Here is a 7,103-nt window from a genome sequence, read left to right as displayed (position 1 = left end):
ATATATGCGATGCGATCAGCCGGACTCGATGTGATATATAAACGTTATTTGATATGATTTGAGATCCGTCAAATGGCGGATTTCTGTGTATTTAGTGTATTTCGTTTATTAAACGAAATACGAAGGGGAAGCGCCGATGCGATGAAACCTGGACCCGAAGGGGTTTGGGAATGAAAATACATAATATTTGAAATCCGTCATAAGCCATTTTTGCGATATTTTCATAGCTTTAATGTATTTCTAAAATACAAACGGATAGGTCATTTGCGACATGCAATAACAACTCACATGTAGACCCGATAGGAGAATAGACCAGATTTGAGGACTTTTTAAGTCCTGTAAATAGTGTTTTTGGTGAATTTTCATAGTTTTTGAATGCATTTCTCTGCGTTAATAGAAATCGGCCGTTTCATGGATTTCAAAGGCCCGATGCACTCATCTGTTGCAGAATAGGTGGCCACCTCCCCTTAATGCATTATGCAATGATTGTTTAATGCTAGAAGAGGGATTCGAGCGGACAGAGGCCGGGAGACAGAAAGCCGAGAAGAAGAAATGAACAGACAGAGAAGATTGGCTTTAAAGCCACAAACAAAGAGCAAACAGAGGTAGGCAGTATTGAAGGCAGTGCTGAGACAGAGCAAAGACAGAGACAGAGAGTGATTAAGAGAGTCTGTGTACTCAGAGAGGCTTGAGAGGTTCAAGCAAACTCTTGTTGTTGTATCTATTGTGTGTTGAGTTTCAAATTGAGCTCATACTATTGTAAAACTCTGTTTGAAGACATAATGGAGAGGTCACCACTGAAGGTTGGACCAGGAGATGTAGCCCATGAGAATTGGGTGAACTCTTTAATAATTTTTTTATGTTTATGTGTGTTGTCTATTATGCTTCTTTACTGCTTCATTGTCTGTGTATTTCACAATCTTATCGATCCATTGCATAAAATAACATAGGCAAATCCATGCACATGAGTGTGTAATACCTTAATAGTTGTTTAAGATCTCATTATCAGATCATCTACAATGTCCATTTATTATAATTTTAGTCTTTTAAATTTTTAAAGGTTCAAATACTATGCATTCATTGTTTTTAACATTAGTGTATATCTCATTATCCAAAGCAATTCTAAAATATGTACGGTAAAATGTACTTTATCTTTATATCCACTATTATATATTAGATTAAGTAAATAATAACATAAACCATATTAATTAATCTACTTTTGAGTTTTTATTTATAACATTCAATATTTTTACTATGTTCGTCATCTTATATGTCCTATAAGATATCCTTAGTCATATATCATATATACAAATGCTATGGCATGTCTGGGGCAATGACATTTGATTTCAAGTTACAAAGACTTTATTGTGAACATTCCATGCAATTTCAAACTAAGATTTGAGATTTAATAATCCATTTGTGTGTTATGGTCATTTTGTTTTTTTCCTTATGATAAATATGTGAAATTTTAACATAACATAATTATTTATAATCAAACATTTATTGGTGACGGGTTAATTTATTGTAAGAACATTACTCTTGAAGGGAAAAATTTTAAACATAATGTTTCTTGACGGGGAGCATAAGAACCCAAAATGTCAAAAAAAAAATATATGATGGGTAAAGAGAAATCCAAATTCCAACCCTATACGTGAACACAAATTTTTTTGAAACGTTTCATAATTTATTTTTTTTGAAAGGTATTTTGGAGTGTGTTTTTAAAAGGTCTTTTTTTTAATATAAAGTTTTTTTTTTATGTTTTCTTAATAGAAACTTGAAGTTTGAAAATAAGGTTTTTTAAAAAAGATTTATTTAAAGTCTGTAGTCTTAAAGTTTGTTTTTGAGAAATAGTTTTATTAAAAAGGGTTTTTAAAACGGCATGTAAAATTTTTTAACAAAAGAGGGTTCTTATTATTTGAAGAGAAGTTTTGAAGAAATATGATTTTCTCAAATTTCCAGCCCCAGTTCTCACAATTTACAACGAAGGATTATGATGTGTGGGCCATTAATATGGAGACCAAGTTAAAGGCTCATGATATTTGGGATCATGTCCAGTTTGGGTTTTCAGAACCTAAGGATGAAGCGAAAGAATGAGCTCTCACTAATGCAGAGAGGGATCTATGGAAGAAATACAAAAAGAAGAATGCACAAGCGTTGTAGCTTATCCAACAGGGAGTGGACCGAGTAGTGTTCCAAAAAAATATGATCATGACTTTAGAGAACACAACATGGGAGACCTTGGTGAAAATCTATAAAGGTGTGACCAAATTCAATATTGTTAATTTGCAGAATATTAGGAGAGGTTTTGAAATTATACAGATGAAGGAGATAGAGGACATTGATTCATTCATGAATTAGGTCATGAGTGTCGTAAATTAGTTAAAAATTTATGGTGAAGATATTAAATATCAAACAGTGGTTGGGAAGGTGCTTAGATATTTGACTACAAAATTTGATGTTGTGGGAGCGGCCATAGAAGAAGCCAAGGATTTAGAATCATTGATATTTGATGAGTTGATGGGATCACTTTTATCACATGAAGCAAGGATAGACAGAAATAAGGATTACACTTTAGAAATCGCTTTCAAAAGTCAGGTTTCTATTTCAAGAGACAGAGGTCAAGGCATAAGTAGATCAAGAGGCAGAGGATGAGGCAGAAGACATGGTGTTTAGAGAGATGGCCGAGAAGAGCATGAACATGAAAGTGGCAGCAACAACAAAAGATTCAACAATAATCAATGAGTTGATAAATCCAAGGTGAGATGTTATTATTGCAATAAATTTGGTCATTATACTCGTGATTACAGGAAGAGGATAGTTGATCAAGGAAACCAAAGAGCTAATGTCACTACAGAGAGTACTAACTCCATGTTCCTAGATTTTCATACCATGCATAAACCTTATGATAATGTTTGGCTATTAGACAGTGGATGCAGTAACCACATTACAGGAAATAAGAATTTGGTTGAAAATTTAGATCAATTTGTGAAGACAAAGGTAATGTTGGGAACTGACAAGATTGTGGATGTAGATGACAAAGGAGTGGTCAACATTCTGACCAATTAGGGGAAGTCAAAGACAATCTCAGGGTTACATTATGTCTTTGGTCTCAAACATAATTTAACAAGTGTTGGTCAATTGACACAGAAAGGATACAAAGTTTCTTTACAAGGACAAGAATGTATTATATATGATAATCCCCCAGGAAAGTAGCTGATATGAAAGGTGAAAATGACACGAAATGGAGTCTTTCCTCCAATCATGAATTACAGTGATCAAGTCAGTTCATTTACAATAGCATGTTCTAATCATTATTGGTTATGGCACTTTCGGTTTGGACACTTTCACTTTTCTAGTTTAAGATTGTTGCAACAAAAATAGATGGACAAAGGATTACCTCCTATCAAAGAACCCACTAATACTTGTGAGTGTTTCATATTGGGAAAGCAACACTATGGAAATTTTCCAAAGGGAGTTGCATATAGAGCAAAGAAACCTCTTGAGCTGGTGCATACAAACTTGGGTGGAACTATGAGGACACAGTCGAATTGTGGAAGTTTTTACTTCCTCACTTTCATTAATGATTATAGCATAAAGACTTGGGTTTACTTCTTGAAGCATAAGTCTGAAAATTTTGCAAAGTTAAAAGAATTCAAAGCTCTAACAAAGAACCAAAGTGATTGGTAGTTCAAGGTATTGAGGTTAGATCATGGTGGATATTATGATTCAAAGGCACTCCATGATTAGTGCAAAAAACATGGAAACAGAAGATAGTTTACAGCCAGATACACATCATTGCAGAATGGTGTAGCAGAGAGAAAGAATAGGACAATTATGAACATGGCAAGAAGCATGTTGAAAGGAAGAAACTTTTCTAATGAGTATTGGGCATAAGAAGTTGCATGTGTTTTTTATGTGATAAACAAATCCCCTACAAAGAGTGTGATGAACAAAGTACCAGAAGAAGCATGGTCAGGTATGTCTTGCAGTGTATCTCATCTCAGAGTGTTTGGATGTGTAGCTTATGCACATGTGCCTAAGGAGCTAAGAGGCAAGTTGGATGATAAAAGTGAAAAATGAATATTTACTGGTTATAGTGAGCAATCAAAAGCTTACAAATTGTATAACCCTGTCACCAAGAAGACCATAATCAGTAGAGATGTTGTGTTCAAAGAACAAGAGTCATGGAATGGGATTGTAGAAAAAACAGTTGATGTACAAGCACCACCGATGGAAGAGGATGATGTAGAAAAAAATTAGCAACATGGATCAAAAGAGAAGACACCAAACACATTCACACCAGAAAGGACTCTAAGGTTTTCTTAGCAGCATGGATCTTCAAGCAAATCAGTAGATCATAATCCTCCTAGTAGTCAATTAGGCGATGAATCAAGCAATAGTAAGAGAAAAATGAAAAGTATAAAAGATATTGGTGATGATTCGGATGTTAGTTCAAACTTTGCACTGTTGTCATTCCAACCTTCTTCGTTCAAAGAAGCAATCAAAGATGAAAATTGTGTGAAAGCCATGGATGAATAAATTGAAGATATTGAAAAGAATGATACATGGGATTTGGTTGATTTTCCAAATGACAAAAATATCATTGGTATAAAATGGGTGTATAATACAAAGTTGAATGAGAAAGGTGAAATTGATAGATTTAAAGCAAGACTTGTAACAAAAGGATTCTCGCAGCAACTGGGAATATATTTTGGAGAAACGTTTGCTCCAATAGCCAGATTGGATACTATAAGACTAGTTCTAGCCACAATAGATTATAACAAGTAGAAAGTATATCAAATGGATGTGAAATTGACCTTATTGATGTTAGTTTGACAACGAATTATGTAATTTTGGGTAAAATGTAACTAGTCAGTTCTATACCTAAATGTTAGTTATGTAACGGAGGTGGATGGTATAAAACTAGTGAATGCCCGAGAAATGTAATTGTGGAGAATCATTGTTGAATAAATAGATTCCAATCCCTTGCCCTGTGGATGTTTCCTTGACACCCTATCAAGGTTTTACCACGTAAATCCTGAGTATCTATTTGTGTGTTTTGGTTTCAGTTTTCAAATCTGTTATGTTGTTTTCTTGGTCAATATATAACTGCATGTGTGTAATTCTTTCCTATTATTTCTCCTATTCAACCAACAATTGAATGGAATTCTAGAAGAATGAAATTATGTGCAATAACCTCCAAGTTATGTAGTTGAAGGTATAAAATACAAGGTTTATAGGTTGAAGAAAGAACTCTATGGACTCAAACAGGATCCTAGAGCTTGGTATTGCTGAATTGGCAGCTACATGATCAATAATGGATTTTGTAGAAGCAACATTGAACCTACCTTGTACCCAAAGGTAAATGAGCACGAACAAATTTTGATTGTTTTCTTATATGTTGATGACATGATTTATACAGGCGATTTTGAATTGGGCAAATTTAAAGTAGCCATGAAGAGATAATTTGAGATGATAGATATTGGTCTCATGAAATATTTTCTTGGAAAAGAACTTGAGAAATCTAAAAAAGGAATTTTTTTGTCAAAATAAATATGCTAGAGACTTGCTGAAAAGATTTAGGATGGAAAATCCCTACACCAGTGGCAACAGATAAAAGGTTAAACAAGGATGATAAAGGATCAGATGTCAATCCAACTCTATTCAAAAGACTGGTTGGAAGCCTCACGTATCTCATAGCTACAAAACCAAATATTATGCAAGGAGTGAGTTTGATTTCCAGATTTATGGAGACTCCAAAATACACACATTGGAGAGCAGGAAAAAGAATTTTTAGATACATAGCAGGAACTAGAAATTGTGTAATAATGTATGCAAGCACAGAGAAGAAGGATTTGATTGTATATACAGATAGTGATTTTGTAGGTTGTTTGGATGATAGGAAGAGCACTTTTGGTTATGTGTTACATCTTGGTTCAGGTGTGATTTCATGGACATATAAGAAGCTACCTATTATGACACTTTCGTTAGTAGAAGCAAAATATGTAGCAACAACATCAGCAACATGTCAAGCCTTGTAGTTAAGAAGAGTGTTAAATGGACTCAAGCATAAACAACAAGGATCAACAACAATATATTGTGACTTTCTGAGTTTGTTGCTCTCTTGATGAAACCTTTTGAGTTTGTTGCTCTCCTGATGCTGAATCCAAAACTATAAGCCATTCCTTCAAAGGATGCACCAACCCAATGCGCAGCACTGGTGGCGCTGCACATCCACCAGGATTTCCTGTTTTTCCAATTTCCAAAAATCAAAATTTACAAAATTTTTCCAAAATCTACCCATTTTTGGTTAAAATGTACTTCATTGGTTACTTTGTTGGGCAAGTGTAACATCAGCTAAGATCTCAAGTTTTTCACCCCTCTTTTTGCTTCTTAAGGCCCTCCTTAATCTTGCCTTAAGGTGCTTAATTCTCATGTTACTTGTCCTATTCTGGGTCAAGTAATGGTAGGCCATATGCCTAAGCATCCTTTTGTCTCTGTTGGCTTTCTTTAGAAGAGCCTCAAGGTGGATATTACCCTTTCAAGCCATATCTCTCTATCATTTACAACCTCTTGTTCAACTGGAGTCAAGAGAACCGGATGCTCTTTACTACTTTGCCTTTGAATTTTTAGCATCTTTAACTCTATTTGGGTTTGTTTATCCTCCAGTTGTTTGTTTTCTTGCTCTAGATAGTTGATAATATATCTAGCTCTGGCCACTTTATCATTCAACATATGAATATGATCATCTTGCTCTTTCAAAAGCATGTTTTGGGCTAAGGATGGGCTGTCAAGATAAATTACGTGAGTGCGATGAGGTGGCACATCATCATCATGATCTTCAAGCAAGAATTCCCTCTCAACATCATCATGGAGCTCCTCATCAATGGCCTTTCCTTTACCTTTGTCTTGTTGCCCATGTACCTGCTTTGCTGAAGATGAAGGTGAGACCCCTCCCACTTCTTGTGGAGATAGTACTTGCTCGGCCACTGCAAATATCATCCTAGTGCCTCTCTCATAGGTGAAAAATACAGTAACATTCTCTGTTTTAGTTTCAGGTACCTTTTGTTGTCCTGAAGGCTCACCTTCTTCTTGGGGATCTG

Source organism: Pinus tabuliformis, chromosome X (assembly GCF_031772625.1).
Source record: "Pinus tabuliformis cultivar Carrire ecotype Pingquan chromosome X, CPIR1, whole genome shotgun sequence".
Classification (NCBI taxonomy): Eukaryota; Viridiplantae; Streptophyta; class Pinopsida; order Pinales; family Pinaceae; genus Pinus; species Pinus tabuliformis.
Note: the sequence above shows the minus strand (reverse complement) of the source record.